Source organism: Equus asinus, chromosome 7, assembly GCF_041296235.1.
Source record: "Equus asinus isolate D_3611 breed Donkey chromosome 7, EquAss-T2T_v2, whole genome shotgun sequence".
NCBI classification, from domain to species: domain Eukaryota; kingdom Metazoa; phylum Chordata; class Mammalia; order Perissodactyla; family Equidae; genus Equus; species Equus asinus.
This window is the reverse complement of record NC_091796.1, coordinates 74,952,741-74,978,031: the sequence shown is the minus strand read 5'-3', so window position 1 is coordinate 74,978,031 and position 25,291 is coordinate 74,952,741. Positions and strand designations below refer to the sequence as shown.

General features: G+C 36.8%; 1 protein-coding gene across 5 annotated transcripts in view; it reads right to left on the bottom strand.

Moving 5' to 3' along the window:
* FUT8 (fucosyltransferase 8) overlaps positions 1-25,291 on the bottom strand; it is a 277,816-nt gene that overhangs the window by 169,374 nt on the left and 83,151 nt on the right. The window contains exon 3 of one of the 5 annotated variants that reach the window (XM_044773775.2): positions 3,991-4,152. The exons of the other annotated variants lie outside the window; for them this stretch is intronic. The gene's annotated coding sequence lies outside the window, so the exon portion shown is untranslated. The remainder of the gene's footprint in view (positions 1-3,990; positions 4,153-25,291) is intronic. 5 annotated transcript variants of the gene reach the window in all.

The following is a 25,291-nucleotide window of genomic DNA, read 5'->3' as shown; positions in this document are numbered from 1 at the left end:
GCCCCAAGTCACACAGCTTATAAGTAGCAGAGCCAAAATTCAAATCCTCACAACCTGGCTCCAGAGTCCACTCAGTTAACTACTAAACTATACTAATATCAAATAAACAAGCAGAGAGTAAGTAACTTGCTTAAGGTCACAAAACCAGGAGGAGCCAAGATTCACAGCCAGATCTATTTAACTATGGAGTTCTTGTTCTCAACTCCAAATGAATCAAAGCAATACGGGTTGGCTGACTAAGGAACTATTACTCTTTAAGGGCAGAGTTACAAGGTTTTATTATTTAGTTATTTTACCAAAATAACAAACATAATCCATGAATTTCAATGGTAAACAATTTAGGAGGACGAAATGCAGTGCATCCATGTCGCCTAGGCAACACTACAGGTAGACTCATCTCTTTTAGCAGTAACAGACCAAAAAAAAAGCAGCTCTGGCAAATGCATCTAGTGACTGTCATTCATCAGTTTCAATTTTTTCACAAGTGAATAGTCACTAGTATCTAAAAGATCTTAAATAATTAGATGTCTGCATTTTACATCTGCTATCAAAAATTAAAGAGTAAACCGTCTTTTGCTACACCAAACTCAATAGATATATCTAGAAGCAGTAATTTTTAAAGGTATCAGAAAATATTTTTTAAGAAATAATAAAAATTAACGGAATCAAATTCAGACATTTTGCTGTCATCTGTTGGAATTAATGCATTTCTAGTTCTCTAATCTATAAATTACAATCCTGACCCTCATCCTTTGAGAGATACATAAATTATGGCTATAAATTTCCTCAGCATGTTTTCTTAAGATTTACACCATACAATTCTGATACCAGAGTCAAAATGCCTTTGTTAAGCCTGAGCACACAACATACAAATCACAATGCTATTACTGGCTCATTTTCAAACATTCCCCTAAGAATTTCATGTTCTCTTCCAAGAACAGCATAGGTACACAATAACTATCAGACAGGGTACCTTGCACCTAAAACAGTTACAGAAACACTGTAAGCACTAATGACAAAGAATAAAACTCATGTCTCCAGTTGAGTCAACCATAAACATGACAATGGTTAACTCTTTCATGAGCACCGCCTATCCTTCAAAAAAAATTAGGCTTAGTGTATTGTTCTTCACCAAACACATCCTTTTTTCATAATTCCAAACTTAATGAGACATTTTCAATTAACCTCACACCAATGTATGTTTATATTCTAATTCCAATCGCCAATGATTGTAAACTAACTGGAGGAATTTTAAAGAAATAATGAGCAGTACTAAACTTACACTGTTTCACTGTATCTCAATAGATGGAATATAAAACATATCTTTTATTAGTATAAAGTTCATACACTATGTAAGAGTTAGGTTAAGGGTTTTTTTTTTTTAGTTATGTTGAATCCTGTTTAAAAGAAAGAACCAAAAAGTACCATAAAACAGCCAGTGATCACTGGTGAGGCATAAAAGTACCAAAAAGAGGGGGCCGGCCTGGTGGCGCAGCAATTAATTTTGCACAATCCTCTTCTCGGTGGCCCAGGGTTCGCCGGTTCAGATCCTGGGTGCAGACATGGCACCTCTTGGCAAAAAGTCATGCTGTGGTAGGCATCCTACATACAAAGTAGAGGAAGATGGGCATGGATGTTAGCTCAGGACCAGTCTTCCTCAGCAAAAAGAGGAGGATTGGCAGTAGTTAGCTCAGGGCTAATCTTCCTCAAAAACAAACAAACAAACAAAAAAGCACCAAAAAGAATCAGCTATTATAAATCATTAGAGTTGCACCAACTTTAATTTAATGCATCAATTGACTGGTAACTAATATTAGATGAAAAGCAGCCAAAGCAGGTTTTATTTACAGCTATGTGTGGAAGAATAACAGAAATGTTGTTACTAAGATAAATTTAACTTAGGCAACAGTTAAAACTTGAATTTTTACACGTAATAGTATTTGAACACAATCTGAAATGGGCAGGATATATCACCTGCTAAAAATATCTTTCTTCATTTTAAAAGCGTTCAGAGATCTTTACTTTCACCTATGAGGGAGTGATAAGATCCAGAATTAACTTCCAAATGTAAACAACTAGAAAACTGCACACACTGTGTATCTGATATTGGACAACAGGCAGCTCAAAACTGATTGCTAAAAAAAGGGAAATAAAGGGGCTGGCCCCGTGGCCGAGTGGTTGAGTTCGCGCGCTCCGCTGCAGGCGGCCCAGTGTTTCGTTGGTTCGAGTCCTGGGCGCGGACATGGCGCTGCTCGTCGAGCCACGCTGAGGCGGCGTCCCACATGCCACAACTGGAGGGACCCACAACGAAGACTATACAACTATGTACCGGGGGGCTTTGGGGAGAAACAGGAAAAAAATAAAATCTTTAAAAAAAAAAAAAAAGGGAAATAAAACAGGTGAGCCCTATAATTACCTGGGATGTCTTTCTGAAAGCACTTTTGGGACTGCAGTATGTAGGAGGGGAAACCCAAATAGAATCCAGTGCATTCCTGAGTTGAAAAGACAGAAATCAAGACTACACAAAGGCCAAGGCAACAATTATTTTGGGGAAAAGTCCCTGAAGTGAGAGAGCTACACAAAGACCTATTAAAAAAAGGATCCTCTTAAATTACCTGAATACCAATCTGAATACCAATGCACAGGGTGAAAACCCATAGGTTGAGCAAAAACAACTTCTGGGAAAGAAAAATTACCCATTAGCTAAAGCTAAATAATTTCCAGAGCTCACACTGAGCCAGGAATCTCTCTAGTTCTCACAAACAAGATAAAGAGTCCTCACTGAATCCTTAGGACTTTCAGTAAAGACCCAAGAAGAGAGGTCAACCCGAGTAATGAGGCTAAGAAAGTACAAGAGTAAAGGTTGCTATGGACCTGCCAGAAAACCTTAAAATCATTGCAAGTAAAAGAGTAAAGGCTACTATGGACCTGCCAGAAAACCTTAATATCATTAACACACACGGAAAGGGAAGAGGGAAGAAAAGAAATGTACTGTCACTGAGTCCATTTCGGAAAAGCTCAGTCTCAAAATTCTCCCGCGCGTATGCAGTGCCACTTCGCAACACGTTACTTCCTCCCGTGCGCCACTCAGAGGGGCAGCTGCCACCGCCGCCACAGGAAAGAAGTCCGAGATGTGGCAAGGCATTGCCATGCCCAAGAATAAAGGCAAAAGTGGTAAAAACAGTGCAGCGCCATGAATAAGAATGAATCTGAACAAAGTGGCTGTGTACAGAGGATGAATAAGAGCATGCTCAGGTAACCAAATGTTGGAAAATGGATGATTAGAAGCAATGAGTTTTGATGGTGTAAAGTGGTTATGTCCTATCAAAGGAAAACTTAGAAAAACGGTTTGAATAAATACCTCAGACGGTATTTTGGTTGGTCTGCCAGACTATGGAGATAACAAAGCTGAGGTAATTTTAAAATACAATGCAGATGAAGGTGTAAGTCTTAAGGCATATGGCAAGCTTCCAAAATATGCTAAAATCAATGAAACATACATTTGGTACTGGAGATGAGGATGAAATCCAGTTTGATGATACTGGAGACAACGATAAAGACCATGATGCTATAACTCAACATTTTACATTCCAAGTTTTCTGAGGAATAACCCCAAAGGTGATATGGGCTTCCTTGTCCTTCTCTGTAGCTTAGCAATTTTATCTTGGCATCCCCTTCTTAAATGAATATATGAACTCCTGATGCTCAGACACTCTTGGAAGCAGTTCCTTTGTCTTCCTGATTGTTCCCTCATTAGTTAGATAAAACTTGGACACATGTTAACAAATAACTTTAAGGAGTAAGCTTTCATAGAACACATCTAAGTCTGATTCCAAAGTCCTATGTTCTCAATCACAACTTTCTTTTTAAAAAAAACAAAGAATAGTCTACATGAGTAGCATATGAGAAAATTAATGAGAAAATCCCACTATGCAAGAGAAAATGTTTATGGTATAAAGAATACTGGAAAGGGAACAACATATGTCTTACAGATAAGAAAATCAGGGCATTTAAAGGTGAAGTAACAGGCAGTGGGAGTGGTGTCAAACAGCTCACAAGTGTCAGACAGGAATTTCAACCCAGTTATCTGATTCCAGATTTGACTGTAAGGAGGTCTTCCACAGCAAATATCTTCCCATGTCTACCAGAGATCTGAAACAAAAGGATCTCCTATCAATAGTTAGAATAAGAGAAAAATCTTTGCCATCCTAAGAACACTACTCATAATTAACAGTGACTTGTGGAAGAGTCACTCTACCTAAAGAGCTCTCTTGTTTTCTTATGACCTATAAAAACCTTTGCAGCTCAAACTATTTTAGTACTATGAATTGAAAAAAAAAAGGATTCCTCTAGTTTCCCCTCATCATTCATGAATTCATCCATATTTACCCACTGCCCCACTGCCTACCAAGTGCTTGGCACTGTACTGAGTGTCAAAGATACAGTAATGAGCAAGACAGAGATAATCTCCACTGTTTTAGTGGATCTTAGAATCTACAAGGAAAGCAAAAATGAAACAAATAATTACACAATTTATGTTTCTAAACATGCTGAGCCTGCTCCCAACACAAGGCTTCTGAACTTATCTGAAACACACTTACCCAAATATCCACCATAGCTCTGTCCCTCACCAAATTCAGGTCATCACCCAACCAGCACCTTCTCAGTGAAACCTTCCCTGACCATTCTGTATAAAAATGATACACTCCTCAATCCCACATTCCCTATCACCTGCCCTGATGTACCTACTTTTCTCTAGAACATCTATCACCATCTGACATACCTATTTGCTTAGGATCCGTATCCCTACTAGAATATAAGCTCCATGAGATCAATAATTTCTCTTTTGTTGACAGGTATCACTCGCAGTCTAGAACAGTGCCTGTAGTATTGCAGGCACTTAATAAATACTGTTGACTAATGAATAAATGAATGCAATGAAGAAAAGCACAAGTATTGTGAGAACGTATAAAAGGAGAAACCATTAATTTCATTTAGACTAACATACACAATGTTTTTATCTACATACGTGTCTGCCTCACAGTTAAAATAACAATTATAAGTGCTACCTATCATTCATGTATATGGTCTTAATTGAGGTATTTTGTTTCAGTTTTTCTATAATTCCTTTCTTATAAATTATTTTTAAACATTTAAAGTATGTACAATAGAGTGACTTACTGCTAAAAAGATCCATATTTTTATACTAGAAGCAGTCATCTAACAAAACGATTTATTCTCCAATCTATAATCTATCTCACGTTAAAAAATGAAGACAAGATGAGATGTACTAGTTTACCTGGATTTGATATTACCATATTCACTGAACTAGAACAGGCATCTTATTTTTCAGAAAAGAAAAAGTAAAAAGGAGAGAAAGGATCTAAAATCACCTTCCAAGGTTTATAGTTCGATGTCTTTGTTTCGTATGCTCAGTGGGTGAAGATTTTATACAATTAAGGCACTTAAAGCAAATCACCTAGAAAAACAATAATTGTTTCAAATTTGCTATATCACAGTCCAAAGGACTATATAGCCTGATAAAACTCTTGTTTTGAAGACGAATAATACTTTTATTTATACCTAAGCAATGTTAACCTTTAAAGGTTAACAGTATCATTTAACAATTTAAATAATTATTAAGTAATATAATAAATTAAATTAATAATAATTTAAATAATTGTTTAATATTATTTTAAAAGATTTTAAAAAAAACTCTAGACATCGTTTTCTAATTCAATCACATATTGTTTGCTCTGGCGTCAGGGTTTTTCAATCACATATTGTTTGGAACTCCAATAACTAGAGTCACCATGATCTTCCAGAAGATAAAAAAAGTAAAGTTGCTATAGTATTTCTAACAAAATGAGTTTGCTATGAACAATCTACGTGTAGGATGGAACACTTTCCATGAATCCATTAATTTCTCCTGATAAAAACACAAGCTATTGCAAGAAAATAGTCAGGAAGTAGTTATTTAATATAATCTATCCTATTATACTATGAAAACCTAAGAATATTGACCAGATATAACCGGGACTCCCAAAGCACATGTATTCTCTTCTGTAATTAAGAAAATCAGCAGTCATACTAGGCAAAGGATAAAATATGCAGTTCAATGTAGTATCTATTAAGAACTACATCCAAACTAAGTTCTCAAATACACAAAAAAGCTAAGGAATCTTCTCAGTTTTCCATCATCTAATTATGCAGACATTCTTCAAAGTATAAATAAAACAAAATTAAAATCACTATTAAATATTTTCCTATCCTTAACACGTTAAAAAACGTTACTGATCATTTTAAAACTATATCCTCTGAGTGTTCAAGGTAAATGCTAAATGGTAAAGGTAAGTATTTTCCTCTGGTTAACTAAATTCTTCCAGAAAGAAAATGCAGAATTTTTTAATGTAGATACATTTTACATTTACAGGACAACGAACCACCAACCATGGTGGTTGGACAAGGGACCACCAACTATGTTTACTGATACAGACATTAAGTTAAAAAATCAATTTATCCAAAAACATTTTAAATTAGATTAATTATTTTTAAATAGTGGCACACGGTCATTGTAAAACAAAAGAAACAATCACAGAAATACATAAAGGATAAAGGAAAGAACACAGGAAACCCACCTCCTACAAGGAATAATTCATTGTTACCATTTCTCCACCATCTCTCCAGACATTTTATATAAATGTAAATAATCTTACATTAAAGAAATCATTCCATACATCCTATTCTATAGCCTATTTTCTTTAATTCAACATTAGGTAAAGAACATTTTTTACATCAGCCAATATATATCTATGTATGTCATTATTTTTTGATCCAGTGTATTACATTCTATGTATGACCATAACTTACTTAACTATTTTCCCTATTAATAGATATTTGATTTGTTCCTAATTTTTTTTTTTAAGATTTTATTTTTTCCTTTTTCTCCCCAAAGCCCCCCGGTACATAGTCGTACATTCTTAGTTGTGGGTCCTTCTAGTTGTGGCATGTGGGACGCCGCCTCAGCGTGGCCTCATGAGCAGTGCCATGTCCGCACCCAGGATTCGACCCAAGAAACACTGGGCCTCCTGCAGCGGAGCGCGCAAACTTAACCACTTGGCCACGGGGCCGGCCCCGCTTCCTAATTTTTTTAATGAAATATCTCTAATACAAAGAACAGAACACTCCACACTTCTTCACTAAAATATCCTTTACCCCAAATCCTTCTCCACAATACACACATTTATTTATTCAAATATTTTTAAGGGTCTATTATGATCTACTCACTGTTCTAGGCAATCTAAGTTCCAAGACTGCAGGGACTGATTCTTTTAACCACTGCTTTATTTCCAGTGTTCAGTGGAGTGTCTGGTTCATAGTAGACTTTCATATATGTGTTGAATGAGTGGATGATCATCCTTGTTCATTCATCCTTCTTCACTTCTGCAATTATCTTTTTTTTAAGTTTTAACTTTGAAATTAGTTCTGTTTTTCATTTGTTTCACCCTATGGAGTAATAAGCCTGTTAAATGTCTTCACCACTCACAATTCAGGCTCAGTACTGGGAGCCAAGCAGATAAATACGGAGGAAAAAAATGGTATTACAGTGCTACCTTTTGGAACCTCTGCTCAACTATGTTTAAAATTTTCATAGTTCCTTTTGAGTTTCAACACATCATCCAAAGGAAATGGGAATCTAACAGCTGGTTGTGTTTTCCTCTGGTCTCCTGAACATTTCAGTGGAAAAAAAGACTAGGAACACTCTCCAAAATGTCTAGCTGGCACACCAGAAAAATCCTAAAACTCCAATTAAACTGCAAAATTATGACTGAATTCATAAGATTTATTTTGCTTTTCCAGGAATAATACTCTGAGGGAAGGAAAAAAAACATTGAGGCACAAAAACATACCAAAATGTTTTTATTCCGATCAAATTTTGGTCTTTAAAATTACTATGAAATAGATCTGTTGAGAAACCTTTAGACAAGCTGTCTTCTTTCATTTGGGAAATCTAGGCACTATAAGGATTAAATTAGAATCATAAACCTGGAAAGAACCTTGAGATATATATGGAGTTCATCCTTCCACCTTTTGGCTCATTTACACTAAAGCCAGTTTACATACATACAAATTGTATCCACAACGATGAATTATCCAGCTCAAACCCAGGGGAACATATTGGCAGTATCTTCACTTTACATATATGTAAATGTTATTTTATTATTTCCACATCTGTGATGCATTAGGTACAAGAGACATTTCTCAGCCCTTTATACAGTGAACAGATGGTGAGCCATTACAAAATTAGGAGATTAGGTAACATCTTAAGGAATTATTAATAACCTTGCTCTTCAGCCAGAGGATAGCTACAGAGTTGGACAAATAATTTTCCTAGGAGGATAATGAGGAATTAGGGAGACATCCTTGGGGAAATGATTTGAGAATGGACAAAAGACAGAATGCAGTCCTGCTCCAAAAGTCATACAATTTTTAGAAAGTTACCATGTCATTTCTAGGGCTGAAATAACGTAGTCCCAGTGAAATCTTTTGAGGACTGGTGATACAGCATCAATAAATAGGACAGTGTTTTTGGGTGAGGGGACACCACCTAAAGAGAAAAGGTTTCCTAACTTTAAAAGGAGAAAAATTTGATTTATTAACAAAGTTATTTCAATATTAACTATGAAAAATGGCTTATCTTCCTTCCCCTAGAACATAAGAAGCTAACAAAATCACATGATATTCCAAAGAAAGATACTATTGCTTGAATCTGGGTCACTAAAATTATCAACTGCTCAAAAGGAGACAAAAGAAAGTGGTAACATTAATTATCTGCAATTATACATTTTCTTTGTTGTTAACATAAAACACATCTCACATACAACCTCATAGGCCATTCAAATGAGATATACATCCCTAGGTTTGAACTCTCCAGCGATGGCACCTTTGAAGTAAAGGGTGGACAAATAGTTAAAACTATTTAAACAATTCCTGATCACTAAATGTGAACAGATTTTTTTTTAACTAAAATAAGTTTTAATATTTACCACTATCACTCATTATTTTTTTTCATAGAAAAGAACATGAAAGTTCAACTAATACAAAAAGGCCCTATTGAAAAAAAAGATAGGAGGCGGGGCAGGAATACTCAAACAGTTTCAAGGACAAAAAGCATGTTCCATACCAGATCACATTTACAGTTCCTCATCTAGAATTCAACTGACATCCAACTGCAGCAATCAACCAAGCTTGGCAAATTAAAATAACAGTAATTTTGACAGATTATCGTCTATAAATATTCAAATATGGATGTTTGTGTGCATGCAAGGGTCTCTGTCTGCCAATCAAAATGCTTTGTTTAGGATCTTAAAATTGAGCTTTTTTCACCTTTCTTTTCTGTAGGAATCCCCTGAATTCTTAACTTTCATTTTAACTCTTTTACCTCAACTGATAAAGAGACCAATTATTTCTCTTATCTGTAGCCTGAATTCAAAATTTAAGGGTAACATTGATATAAAGCACCGACAGACAAAGAAAGTACCTAGACTCTTTGGAAATCTAGTTCTGTAAAGACAAAAAGAAAGATCTGAGAATGGGGGGGAGGGGGGACAGAAACAAAATCTTGAAAGATGGCAACTGAATAAAAGATTAACTTTTTATTCATGCTATCAGGTATACCTTGGTGAAGTAAAATCTAAATGTAAAGAGTAACTAACAAACTTCATAAATTTGGGTTGTAGTCAAAGTTCCATTAAGATAGACTAGCATTTATTTGGCTCAAGGCAAGACCCTATGCTTTGATGACAAGTTTAAGTACATCAAAGTGTGAAAGTGGGGAAATGCAATTAGTATGAAATTCAAACCAAATGCAATTTTTGAAATCCATAGATAGCCCTATTTAATCAAGAATAATGGCTTTAATGAAGGCAAGATATATGATGTGTGAATATGCTAATTATCCTCCTATCCTAGCTCTCAATAGTCAGTTTACCTTAAACACGTACACAATTACTGAAAAACCTCAGATGTCCCAGAAAAACTTACAAATGATGGGCATGCCTCTGCATCCAGAGCAACGTCAAAATTATGGAAGAAAAGTCAACCTATTCAGAGGTATATGCCCTTCTGGTCCCACCTGGAAAGAAACAGCGTAAATACCTCTAAGGTTGCTCAAAATATTTCTAGACAGCTAGGCAGGCTTGCAAGAACTCTTACTTTATAATCACTCACCATTCAACCACTCAAAACCAGGTCTAACATAGGATCCAAGCCAGAACAGCGGCTCTCAAGCCAGGGAAGGGAGAAGAAAAGTCTGATATAGGAACCAGTAGCTTCGGCCTCCCCTGGAAGCTTGTTAGAAATGTAGAATCTCAGGTCCTATCCAGGGACGTACTGATCAGAATCTGCACTTTAACAAGACTCCCAAATAATTCACATACACATTAAAATTTGAGAAGCTCTGCAGGAAGAATATCAGAATGAGAGAGAAGGTATAACCTTCTGTTCAAAGATTGGTTTCACCAATAAGCAACCTATTTTTAACCTCTGGTTTCTAGCATCATTATTCCCGTCACAATTTTTGCACTTTATATAAGAGATCTTGAAAAACAGAAACCCATCGAGAGCCAAAGAAATGAATATCTAATGATTAAATCTCAGGTCCCAAGAAAAGAACGGCTGTGACGGTTATCTTGGAGCAAGCAGTCATGTCTCATGCCTCCATATCGCATTAACTAGACAAGTTAATTTAAAAACAATAATAACAACTCCTTTCACTCCAAATCCTAGACACTAACAGCAGGTGGGGTTCCAGTGGCTAAGAAAGAGACCAACAGACCAAAAGCCTATGCCATCGTGTAACCAAAAGAGAAAGCTATATGTACTGGTTATTCAGCTATTGTCTCTCAGCTCAAATCCACCCTTTAATACTCAGTTCAGTAATGCTGAAAATAGAACTCTGGAAACTACTTTTCTCTTTTGCCGGCTAGCTTCCTCATACTGCCAATAAGGGCACTAGAAGGAGAAACTTGCCTTTGCCAGTCAGCACTGCCCCAGCATGAGCCTTCCACTCCAGCAGCAGCAGTTGGTGACAGTCACCAGTTTTTATGGGCACTCTCAGAAGTACCCCTCACAAATACCAGCAACAGCGAAGCAGCAGCCCCCGCAGAGGTTTTGAGCCCCAGCTCCACTCCAAGCTCTTCTTTGTTCCCACAGCCCTGTGGATGGTTGCTGCTTTCGGCAGCTATTGCCGCTGTGGTACTCTAGTGTTTCCCTTTTGCTTTTTCCACCCTCCAACACCTGCGTAACCCATTACCTATATTAAATTTTCGTGGCAGAAATCGCTAGTGTAGATTATTTCCCTGTCCAGATTCTAACTGATACATCACGGCTAGATGGAATAAAATTAGGCATGATCTTGATCACTTTGGAAAACTATTCTCCCAAAACATGATAGTCCATGACAGTCCCTGGGGAAAATGCCTCTCCCCAAAAAAAGGTACAAGATGGGAAATGGATGCAAGAAGTACAGTGAGAAAGAAAGAAGGGGGAACATAACCTAAGAAAGTAATACATTAAAAGAAATATCATGGTAGAAAACACATTTTAGCCCCCAAAAACACAAAGAAAAGGCCAATAAAAAATCTGAAACAAATATAAGTTTTCCACTTTAAATAATAAAAATCACAGAATTTAAGAAGTGGAAGGAACTTTGTTCTTCTGCCTCTGCCACTGTTTCGTTTCGTTAAAGCAGTTTTATATTGAGTGTGAGTTACTATACTTTCAGGAAGCTGCTGAGAAATTAAGGAGAGTCCAAAGGAGATTACAAAAATGATGAAAGCAGCAGAAAACAGGATCCATGAGGAAAGGCTCAAACTTTTTAGTCAAATCTAGTGAAAAGAAAACTTCAAGACAACATATTAGCTGACTCTCAGTTTAAAAGTTCTGACCAGCTGTGCTTCATCATCCCTACAGATGCTTAAAATAACAGAAGATAAAGTAAATGAAGACATAAAATGGAGCTTCTTAGCTTACTGACTCTCCTTCAAATCACTAAAGTAGCTCTTATTCTGTTTACACATTAGAATGACCTAGAATATTTTTTACAAAAATAATAATGATGATCATCATCATGATGCCCAGAACACTAATGCCAGAGATCTGATTTAACTGGTCTGAGATAGAGCCTAGGTATATTTTTAAAAAAACAAAAACAAGGGGCTGGCCCCGTGGCCGAGTGGTTAAGTTCGCGCGCTCCGCTGCAGGCGGCCCAGTGTTTTGTCGGTTCGAATCCTGGGCGCGGACATGGCACTGCTCATCAGACCACGCTGAGGCAGCGTCCCACATGCCACAACTAGAAGAACCCACAACGAAGAATACACAACTATGTACCGGGGGGCTTTGGGGAGAAAAAGGAAAAAATAAAATCAGAAAAAAAAAAAAACAAAAACAAAAGACACCCAAGTGTTTATAATGCACTGACAGAGGGATCTGAGAACCACTTAATGGAACATCCTGTAACTTTAATACTCAAGGTATAGTCAGAGGACTAGCTACATCCAGACTACCTGTGGAACTTGTCAGAAAGGCAGCATCTCAGGCCTATTCCCCAACTACTGAGTAAGAATCTACACGTTAACAAGATGCCTGAGCAATCTGTATGCACATTAAAGTTTGGAAAACACTGTTCTATAATGGTTTGAAAAGGTATGAGTGTAAGTGTGTGTGTGCGTGTCCCTAAAAATGACCAAGTTGAATTTTTCTAAAGTTTTAAATATGAAATGTTTTTACTCTTAAAGTCTATTAGAGTTTACTGAGAATACTCTTTTACTGAGTGAATAATAACTATTATTTAATAAAAACTAATATTTATTCAGCCTGTACTAATTGCAGGCATTGTTCTTTACAAAATGATTTAATCCTCAACACATGTCTATAAAGTGGATAATTTTATAATCTGTTTTAATAAGAAAACTGAGGCAAGAGTTATATAAAATAACTAACACCTGCCCCAGGTCACATAACTAGTAAGTGGCAGAGCTGAGAACTGAACCCAAATAATCCTGTTTAAGCGCTTATACTCTTAACCACGAAATAACAGTATGTGTGCCAATACCATCCCAAAATGTTCTGAAATAATTCAGGAGGAAAGTATAATTATCGGTAATAAAAACACTGTAAGAGTAAAGGAAAAAATCAGTGTGCTTTTCTCTGTTAAAAAAAAATCAACAGAGTTATAGTAATGATATTATTACATCAATATTGTTACAGGTCTGTGGCCCACGCTTAAAACAGAGAGGAGCATGACACACAACACAGTAACTCAGGAGGTTACTTATAACACCAATATTGTCATTATTTTGGGGTGAGTGATACACATACCTATGGAAGAAAAATTTTTAGTAATAATCACTTTGTTATCTACATTTGGAAAATACTTGAAACCCCTTGTTAGGAGACCCATTCCCCTTACATGCCTCCCTGTCCACCCCTACAACTGCCTCTACTACTACCACAATGACCCTCAGAAAAGTAAAGTACATAAGGCTATGATTATTTTTCACAATGGAACAGGCAAGATGTAAATTTAGTCTGATTTTTCTCCTCTTCTGTACCCTACTGTTCCTTCTAAAAAAGTCTACTCTCTGCTTCTGTCATTACATGCAAAAATTCCAGTCCCGGTAAGACCCAAATTTTTTTAAATGTTGAAGACTTTTAAAGGAGAGGTCAGACAGAGGCTGTCAGAAAAAGGCCTACTAGAAAGTTTTAATAATTCATGTGAATTCTAAATAGCACAATAGAACAGCCAAAGTTCCCAGAGATAAATAATAATATTGTACTAGCAAATAGACTGAGTTTAAAATATGCAAAATTATATCTTATGAGCACTTAAAACAGAGCAACAATTTCTACGATGTGTTAGCTTCCTTCAGTCCAAGCATATTCCTAAAGAAAAAACGTGTACCTTTTTCATTAACAATGACAAAGCCCTGGTGACCTAGTTTCTGAGAATGAACAAAACTACAGATATTAAAAAATCTATAGATTAAAAGTAGAGTTGTTTAAACAACTTCTAGGAGTTAATAAGGTGAATGCTGAAGCAAGAAAGATTTGGGGGCTAAAAATACCAATGCAAAGATTCACTGAAATGTAGCCTCTAAACACCTAAGCTTAAAATTATGACTTGAAGTGATGCATCGGTTCCTCTGGGTGAGGTTTTACCCGAAGAATCTAAAAAGCTAAGGTCCATGTGAAGCCCTGTGGGACGCAATTTGATTTTCCAAAGAGTGGAGTCAGACTTCCCAAGAAGCCAACATAGACAAAACCCAAGAGTGTTCTTAGGAGGCAAGGCAACTGTCAAAAAAACACAGAAGTGGAGCATTCCTGATATGACTCTTTCATTAACTAATATGACTAACAAAATGACCCATACCAAAACTCCTTGAAAATTTCCATCAGGTTTTAATTATTCATATTAGTTATGTAAATTATTTATGGTTATCTTTTCCTTCTAGTCAGCAACAGAAAACCACTCTCTACGCCTCTCCACCTATCTTCACAGTAGTATGTTCTCAACTGCCTTCCTTTCCTACCCTATTCAAAAAGACTCCATCATTTTAAGAATAAAGTAAAATGATATACTTATAAAAAAATTAAAATATACCTCAAATAAGTGGTATTTACCAAATACTAACTGAATGAATAAATATCACCACTCCTCCTACTCTCGTAACATAGAAAAATCATATTATTATATATCATGTGAAAAACTTAAATGAGATTTACCACTTCATCATCAATAAAGTAGAAAGTTTATTATAACAAAGAAAAATAACTAAAAATCACCAGAATCATTTTTGAATCATCAGGAAGAATACATTTAAAAGATGATTTTCAAACTTCATAGTAAATCAGAAGTATATTTAAACTCATAAAATTGTAGAATTCTGGGGTCCATGACCAGAGATTCTGATTCATCAAGTCTGAGATTCTGAGGATAAACCCAAAACTCTACATTTTAGTAAGCTTCCTAAGTGATTACCATGCAGATTATACCTGAACTGCAACTTTAATATATACTTCAGCTTCAAACCACTGTCAACTTCCCAATAAGTCCTTTAGTTCTGATCAGAATGCCCACTCCTGTCTCTCATCTTAAGAGCTTCAATTTCTTTTTTTTTTTAAGATTTTTTTACTTTTCCTTTTTCTCCACAAAGCCCCCTGGTACATAGTTGTATGTTTTTAGTTGTGGGTCCCTCTAGTTGTGGCATGTGGGATGCCACCTCAGCATGGCCTGATGAGCAGTGCCATGTCCGCACCCAGGATCCAAACCAGTGAAACCCTGGGCCTCTGAAGCGGAGCACGCGAACTTAACCACTTGGCCACGGGGCCAGCCCCAACAGCTTCAATTTCTGATTAAACTACAAGCTTGGAACTAACGCAGAGAAAAAATAATAGCAGCCAATTACTGGACATATGTCACTTTGGGCCATGAACTTTACATCATCTATTATATACATAAGAATAAAATGATACACTGCATGTAAAGTACGTAACACAGTGTCTGGCTAAAACAAATGAATGCTCAATAAAAGTGGCTGCTAGTTGAAAACAAATGTCCACACAAAAACCTGCACATGGAGGTTTATGGTAGCTTTCTTCATAACTGCCAAAACTTGGGAAGCAACCAAGATATCCTTCCGTAGGTGAACAGATAGGTAATCTTTGACACATCCAGACAATGAAATATTATGCAGTGTTAAAACCGAATGAGCTATCAAGCCATGAAAAGACAAGGAGGACCTTAAAGTGAAAGAAGCCAATCTGAGAAGGCTACATACTATGTGATTCCAACTATATGACATTCTGAACAAGGCAAAACTATGGAGACAGAAAAAGAGCAGGGCTTGTCCAGGATTGGAAGTTGAGGGGGAGCGATGAATAGGCACAGAGGATTTTTAGGGCAGTGAAAATACTCTGTACGTTATTTTAATGATAGATATATGTTATTATACATTTGTCCAAACCCATAGAATGTACACCACCAAGAGTGAACCCCAAGGTAAACTATGGACTCTGGGTGATTATGATGTGTCAATGTAGGTTCATCACTTGTAACAAATGTACCACTCTGGGGGGAGTACTGATAATGGAGGAGGCTATGCATATATGGAGCCAGGGGGTATATGGGAAATCTCTGTATTTTCCCCTCAATTTTGCCGTGAACCTAAAACCACCCTAAAAAGTTGTCTTTATATATTAAAAAAAAAAAAAAGGCAGTAAGCTGCTATCCCTGAGACATTATTTTGTAGGAGTCCTCATAATGACCCTAAGAGGTGGTTGCTATTATTTCCAAGCTGCAGTTGAGGAAACTAAGGTTTAAAAACGTGCCTGGGCAAGTAACTCGCCCAGGGACGGTTAAGTAGCAAAGACAGGATTTAAGATGGTCCATATTAACTCCAAAATCTGAACCCTTTAACCTGGGCTAACTTCCTGAAGCAGCAGGGCAACAAGAGTGGGTACAAAATCATTCCACAGTTATAACCACCCTTTACAAGAATCTTCCTGAGTCATCCCCAAGTCAGTCACGGCCCGGGCACACTTTCACAAATGTTCCTATATGACTAAGAATTAAAGAAGGACAGGCAGAGGACTATGAAGCATAGCTAAGGACAGGTAATTATTAAAAAATTAAGTATGGGTTAATGAATGAGCTACTTTGTATTAAGGAATGTTCTAATAAATACAATATTTAAAGAGTGTTTAATATTTTCACAGCACTTTAGAATTATAAAATAACAACTCCATGACAAGGGTCAATATGACAAGTGTCAGTATGACAAGGGTCAAACAGACAGGTTAATGGAATCTAGTCTAAAGTCAGTCAGTGTTAGCTGTTTAACTCAAAAACATTACAAACTCAGTCTCCTGACTTTCCATATCTAAGGACTGTGATCTTTAGTTAAGACTCTAAGAAGCCACAAGGGGGTCAATTCAAAACAACTAAGAGATTTTTTTATATTTCATCAACACAAAATATGAATATAACAAATATGAAATTCAAAGTTCTCTAACATGATGTTTTCTGCTAATTTTGTAAAATCTAATTATGTCCCTAATGACTAAGTTTTGTGTATGAATCATTTATTTTTTAAAACACTGTAACTTTTCTCACAACATCTGTTTTTCTTCTCATATCACGTTCCTCCCAAGTGGCTACTGTTTTCTTTCTTCCAAGTATATTTCTAGCTTGCCTATTCCCACCATCCATTCCCAAAATGGTAAGCATTGGTTTCTACAAAGCTGCCTTACCCCCACTTCAACCAAGACTTCATTCACATCGAATGAAACACAATTAGCTGTGGCAAAAAAAGATTGTCTTTATACACTGATAACATCAGCATACCACAAAAACTACAAATTCAGAAAATGAAAACTAGTAATGATAAATGTGCATTCTATTTTGTTAAATTGTATCGAGCAGAATTTATATTTTAACCTGGTACCTCTCGACAAGTTCACAGAAGTCCTATAGCTCTTATTTAGTTTTACAAATCCAACAGTTTTAAAGATAACTCTCTAAGAAGATTTTTAATTCAATTCATTAAAATTAGGCTCTTAGCTAAATAAAATATGATACATAATACAGAACAATATACAAATATAACTCAGCCAGGAAGAACACATACCTCCTACTTGTTTGCTCTCTCTTTAAAGGAAATAAAATCTTCACTACCTGTCCACTACAAACCAGAGAGGCTCTGATTTACTGGAGTGGTCCTGCCCAAGGAACCCCAGTACAGCAGGAGGAAGCCAAAGTGAAAACACGTCCTTCTGCTGGAGATCTGCTCATTAAACATGTAAACATAGGTATCTCCATTATCTAAATTTTTACACAGAATGCATATTGCACTTTCACGGTTAGGAAAAATATATTGTCTTTTTTTTATGTGATATGTTTATTTAACTAGTATTTTTTTTTTTTTAGGGAAAAGCATGTTTTAGAAATTCCTGCCTGAGGAATATAACCTTAAACATATTAAATCCCACAAAAAGTAAACCAGTGAGGTTGTAAAGGGTTCTAGACAGAGGCACAGAGTCCCTGAACCAACAAACATCATGTTTCAAGAGTAAAAATTGTGTCCTTCTCCTCCAGAGCTCTATCTACAGAAAAAGCTCTGTGCTCTTTCTATAAAACCAGAGCCCAGAACTAATATGATAGCAGAAATTCTTTTAGAGTCCCACGGTAGTCCCTCTAACCAAATTACACCCACAGAACCTCAAATAGCAGGAAGCCTAAACACTTGGTAAAGCTTTCCCCACCCCTTCTTACTAAGAAATACGTTCCACTCCTGAGCAGATTCTCTGGACATAACTGATTAGTGGTGCCTTTCAGCCCCAAATTTCCCTCCACTCCTTGTCTGCTCTACACAGAGGGAGAATACGCCATCTATTTGTAATTCGATCAGAAATTTTTTATGAACATAGCAACAGCAATCTTTTATCTTCTAATGGTATATAAATGCACTGTCTAGTAAGGTAGTCAGTAGCCAAATGTGGTCACTGAGCATGTGAAACACGGCTAGTTTCAACTAAGAAATGCTATAAAGGTAAACTACATACTGATTTCAAAGACTTATAGGAATAAAATAAGGTAAAATATTTCACTGATATTTATATATTAATTGTTGAAATAATATTTTGAATATATTAGGTTAAATAAAATATATTATTAAAACTAATTTCATCTGTTTCTTTTTATCTTATTTAATGTGGCTACCAGAAAATTTTAAATTACATGCATGGTCCAGATTATATTTCTATTGGACAGTGCTGGTATAAACTAGTACTTCTACTAAAGCTCTTACTAAACTATTCCTATATCAAGCTTTCATGCTTATACAGCATCATAAAATCTAGTCATTACAATAGCCTAACTAAAATTCCCTTTCCCCCTCATTTGCAAAGTCGATTATATTCAGGTTCCTTTCTGATGCCTTCATTAAATCTTAAAATGTTGAATAAATTCTGTATTTCACCTCCCCAACTCCACCCAAATTACCAGTCTTAAAATATTCATTTTTTATCTCTAACGCTTATCACACTTCGAGAAAAAGAGGCAGAGAATTTTTCCTAAAGATGCCTCTGGTATCTCTAATAAGCAATATATTAAGAGCTTAGTCTCTAGAATCAAACAGCCCTAGCATGAACCCTGCGCCTCCCACTGTGTAAAGCACGATGGCTCACTTTCCTCATCTGCAACAAGGGCAAATACTATTAAGCAATGATTTAATATTAAATTAATCTACAACTAATTTTTAATATTAAAATATCAATACCATAGATCGTTGTGAGACAAAACACGAAAAGCATTTAAAACAGCACCTGGAACATCAGTGCGCCTAAGTATCAGCTGTTATTGTTATCAATATTTCCTTTTCCTCCAGCTTCCAGAACCCATCATTCTCTTCTTTCTAGTCCTGCCCCATCAACAGGTTCTCTCCGCAGCCAAGCCTGTAGCATATCCAACAAAATGTAAAGAATACAAAACAACGGATGGAGAGGGAAGCCATTTGGGGCTCACAAAAACAAAGAACTCCAAACACAACGGCCCGTAAGTGTTGTGTACTGCCTCACATAACAGAAAGATTCCTCACTGTGAGAAACACTCAAGCTAATTCTGGGACACTGTAAAAGGTATCGTCAAGGGGCTTGGAATAGATGTTCCTAAAGTCCCCCTTTAATCCTCCAAGCCCCCGTGAAGGTATCCAACCCAGACGTTAAAATCTGGAACCTATCTAATTGACAATACTCATCAAATCTAAAAACTGTACATTCTTTGTGGCACTTTGACTCAGCTACTGACTCATATCTGTACACCAAAAAAATCAACGAGCTCCTATCTGCAGCTATTGGACAGCCCAAGTTTAGACTTTCACCACACGGCAACTCAAGTTAAAAATCTGTCCACTCTTACCTAAAAGCTCAAAAAGCAGAAGATATACATGAAAGGCCAAAATGCTCACTTCGTCACTTGCAGCATACCAAGTCTCATGGACTTAGAGCAGATTCAGGTGGGTAACTCTTTAACTTAAGCCAAAATCTAGGTCAGCTGAACCTCTCAATCCCTTTCCATGTTCTTTCAAATCCTGTAGACATTTGCATTATATGTTTTATTTCCTTCTTCCCTAAATTAGACAGAAAGTATCTTAAAGGCAAAGACTCTATCTTCCTGAATTCAAAAGTCTACAACCCTGATTCTAACATACTAGATACTCAAATATTTGTCATGCTGGATTGAAGCCATAGTTATAATACAAAAACAGTATTATTTATCTTTGTGAAGTCTTCAGTTTTTAAAACACTTTTACGTGATTTCATTTGATTGTCCCAACAATCCTACAGTCACATCAAAGACATAGACTCATTTTTTGTGAAGTAACTGAAGCTTAGAAGTCTAAGTAATTCAAAATTATTTGCTTTTGTATGTCTTAATAAGCAAACTTTTAGTCTAAAACTATGCTGGTCAAAAGTAACAAAGCCAGCTGCACTATATCACATTATAGCACACTAGAATCTTTCTCAGAGAGAACCCGTAGGGGAAGGAAGACGACGAAAGAAGACAGTGATGAAAAGTTTTGATAATGAGATAAAGGTATGGCCATTCCTAAATAAAATTAAATTGCTTTTCACGTTTCACTTTTCCTATCTTATTAAAGTCTCAAAATTTTATTTTCCTTCCTAAAAGTTTCTTTCTGTTAAGTTTCTTCCTTTATCCTCACATAACTAGTTGTAACTTCATCATCACAATTATACTCCATCTCAAATTTTACCTGCTATCTTCCCTCACACCTATAAACCAATGTAGGTTTTGAAAGCTATGCAATCTTGTAAATACAGTTTCCTTATTCTGTCTTAACGAATGTGTTTTACTATTCATTTGAATTCACCAGTATTCTCTATCATGGCTTTTGTTCAATTTTACCCTCTCTAAAAATAACCTACTATATAAATCCACAATCTGTTGATAATCTCACTAGACTCGTGTGAGAAAAGAACCGGCAGTTTCTCTAGAAAAGTATCTACAATGAGCAATCAATCAATGTTAGCTAACATCCAAGATTATAAAAGCAAAGTTAACTTGCTACTCATTGTTACTCCTGAGTTCATATTTAGAGCGCCCTATAAATCTCCTGTTTAATCAATGACTCAAGGTAATTCACTAGACTTCTCTGAATCTGTTTCCTCATGTATAATAATAAGAAAGTTGGTCTAGATCTAAAGAGTTCCTGAGTCTGGGTATTTAAATCCAAGTTTATGAACCCTCTAAAAGTTGATTTATTATTTTAATGCACATATTTGCACCTTTTCTACCCACTGCACTGGAAGGTGAGAATCATACATCTTTGTACCCTTATCCCTTTGAACATGGTGCTATGAACACACAGGCATGTTTCATTTGCTTCTCTATCTGAGTGTTCGGTTGTTAGCTTTGGCAGAAGTCTCTTTCAATTTCTCTCTGTGTGATTCAACAGCAAATCACTACAACTGTCAGAGGAAGGGCAAGAGACCCTTCCTCAGGTCTCTCCCGATTGGGGAGAGAGTTCAATTGGTAACATTTTGAACCAAACTGTGGGAAGATAACACTGTAAAATTATGGTTAGGATCCCAGTTACGTTATTATAGCCCTGATAGATAATCAGCATAATTAGCATCTGCAAAAGAGATAGTAATTAACTAGGACAGGGAGATTGGCCCCAAACCTTGCTCTTAGCACAGTTCTTCATAACCCTTATATCCAATCCCTGACTGAGGGACTGAAAACAGACCTTAGAATGGCATCCACATCCCCAGATCATAAAGCTACAGAAACGGAGAGTGAGGGGAGCGCTAAGATGGATGTGTATTTAACTTCTGATTTATTATAACAGAACTTGCTCCAAAAACTTACCAAATTTGTTTTTAGACAAGGTTAAAGGCAATTTCCTATCAGAGCAAAATTTGAAGAAATATTTTTAAAAACACAGATATAAGGTTTTGCAGATATTTCCAGTCAATTTGTAATAATGTCAACATTAGCTCAAATTTAGACTGAAAAACTATTATTCTTCTAAGTAGTTTTAGCAGAAGCCTGGATCTTGACTAAAATCACTAAACTGTGTTTGGAATGCACATATACCTATAAAATTCAACACAAAAACAAACTGACAAAAATCATTTAACTGTGCATGGAGCAGCAGCAGAACTAAAAGGTTCCAGGAGCCTTAATAAAGAGCCACGTAGAATCATCACATCTGCATGCAGTTAAACATATGGTACTCCAGTTTCGGGAATCCTAAGCTCACCAAAACTTTTACAACTAAATTTGGGTTATTTGGGGTGAGGGAAAGAGATGCGAAAGGGGAGGGGGAGGGCCTTTAAAAACCTCTATTTTGACTAAATCTGCAGCTGTAAATACAGCTGTTCTGAAGCTTTTCTCAGAACTACCCAATTACATTTTTTTAAAAATAATAATAACCAAAACTAGGTTTAATGAACTAAAGAATTTGATAGCGGGACATCTTCACAGTTAAAAGCTAATTTTTACTATATAATTAATATTCTATTGTTTTTGCTTTGCAACTAATAGATAAGAATTGTTACACAAATGCAAGGAGCTTTCTTAGTTTCCTTGGGTTTTAGAGTTTTTAATTTTTTAACATTAAAAAAGTACAATAAAAAGTACACCGCACTTCTTCCCTTTGGTATTTCTGCAGAAACTCACATTTTATCTTTCTTCTCCCTCACCATGCCATCTATTTTATATAACTATGAACCAAGTCTATGACCCAAATTACATATATGTATGATATCAATAAACAACACATAGAATCCTTTTGATATTATTCCAAATATATTCTTTAACAGTATATTTACCAAAAACAAAGTTACATCACGCACCAACACAAATGAAGTCATATGCATTCTAAGACTCATTTTTGTGTTATATTTTATATATGATCAGCATTTTAGTTAATTCTCCAGTTAGTTATTCATTCAAAGGGACAATTATTTAAAAATCACAAATCCAATTCTGGTCCAAACTGGTGACATAGGAGGCTCGTGAATTCACCTCCTCACACAGATACACTGAATCTACAGCTAAACACAGAATAAGTCCCTCTGAAGGAAATCCAGAAACTAGCTGAGTGACTACTACACATAGGGCAAATGAGAAAAAACCTACATCAAATGGGTAGGAGAGACTGAGACATACTCTCACCATAAACCCCACTCCCAATACAGCGACATACATACATGGGAGGGAATTCACAATTATAGCTTCTCCATGAAGAGTGAAGGTTTTGGACCCAACATCTAGCACCCCAATTTTTAAGACTTCCATCTGCGGAATAGGTTCCCAAAACACCTAGTTCTGAGAGCCAGTGGGGCTTGTATACAAGAGATCCACAAGACTACGGCAAAGAAACACTTCTTGGCAAACTGGTAAGGACTCACTGTGGCTATCCCCCCAGGGCTCAGCACAGAGGCAGCAGACAGAAACGCCCATCTCCCAGTCTTTCCTTGAAAGATGCCTATTTACATAGCTTAAAAGCTGTAGCCTAAGTGACAGGCTTCATATTTACCACACATCTATGAGCCAACTACAAACCTCTGCAGACCAGGAAGGCCAGTGGGCACCATATTCACATTCTGTTTCTGCCCAGCTTCAAGTTATTTGTATCTCCCTGAAAGGAGTTTGTGCACATATCTGGTGCCTGGCCTAGTGCCTGGCTTTTGTGGCTGCCACCCAAGGACAAACCCCTTGATAGCCTGGCTCTAGCGACCTTCAGGGCTTGCACTGGCAGGTTCACCAGGATTATAGCAAAGAAAGAAATAGTTCTTAACTGGCTATCTCCCCAGAGAGATACAAAAACAGAGCCAGCAGACAGAAATGCCCATCTCCCAGTCATTCACTGAAAGAGACCTATTTATATACTTTAAAAGCTGCGGCCTAAGGGTCAGGCTTCTAATTCAGCACACATCTAGGGACAGACATCAATCCTCCCTGGAGACTGGGAAGCCAGCAAACACTGTCTCTGCATTCTCCCTGTAGATCACTCCAAATCATGAATATCTCCCTAGAAGAAGCTTGTACACACACCTGGCATCCTGACTATTGCATCTGCCACTGAAGGGATGTATCTCTTGATTGCCTGGTTCTAGTAGCAAGTCGAGCTTTTGATCACAGGACCCACAAGACAGCAGAAAACAAAAAAATGGTTCTTAAGCAGCTAACCCCCAGGGCACAGCACAGAGGGAAGAGACAGAAACACTCATATCCCAGTCTTTCCCTGAAAAACATCTACTTGCACACTTTAAAAGCTGCTACCTGAAGGGGGCTGGCCCCGTGGCTGAGTGGTTAAGTTCGCGCGCTCCGCTGCAGGCGGCCCAGTGCTTCGTTAGTTCGAATCCTGGGCGCGGACATGGCACTGCTCATCAGACCACGCTGAGGCAGCGTCCCACATGCCACAACTAGAAGAACCCACAACGAAGAATACACAACTATGTACTGGGGGGGGCTTTGGGGAGAAAAAGGAAAAAATAAAATCTTTAAAAAAAAAAAAAAAAAAAGCTGCTACCTGAAGGTCCAACTTCCATTCACCCTGCATATTGGTACTAACTGACCCTCCCCTTTGGGACACTGCCAGGTCTTGGCACACCTTCAACTATTGGGAGCCACAAGGGAGGGAGCTTAGACAATCACAAAGGCTTGAGAGACAACCAAGAGCTAGTGCCAAGCTGAATGATAAGATTCATCATCTACTGAGACCACTCCATCAAGAATGGGAGAAGCAGCTGCTTTATCTAATGCACAGGAACCAACACAGAGAGTCACAGAAAATGAAGAAATAAAGAAATATGTTCCAAACAAAAGAATAAGATAAAACTCCAGAAAGAGAGCTTAATAAAATGGAGATAAGTGATTACTTGATAAAAGAGTTCAAAATAATGGTCATAAATATACTCACTGAGATCAAGAGAACAATGCAAGAGCAAAGAAAGAATTTCAACAAATAGATAAAAAATATAAGAAAGTACCAAACAGAAATCACAGAACTGAACAACACAATAAGTGAACTGAAAACTTCAACAGAGGGATTCAACAGTAGACAAGATCAAGCAGAAGAAAGGAACAGCAAACTTGAAGACAAGGGAGTGGATTTCATCCAATCAGAGATGCAATAAGAAAAAAGAATGAAAAAAAGTGAATATACTTAAGGAAATTAGGAGACACCGTTACACAGACTAA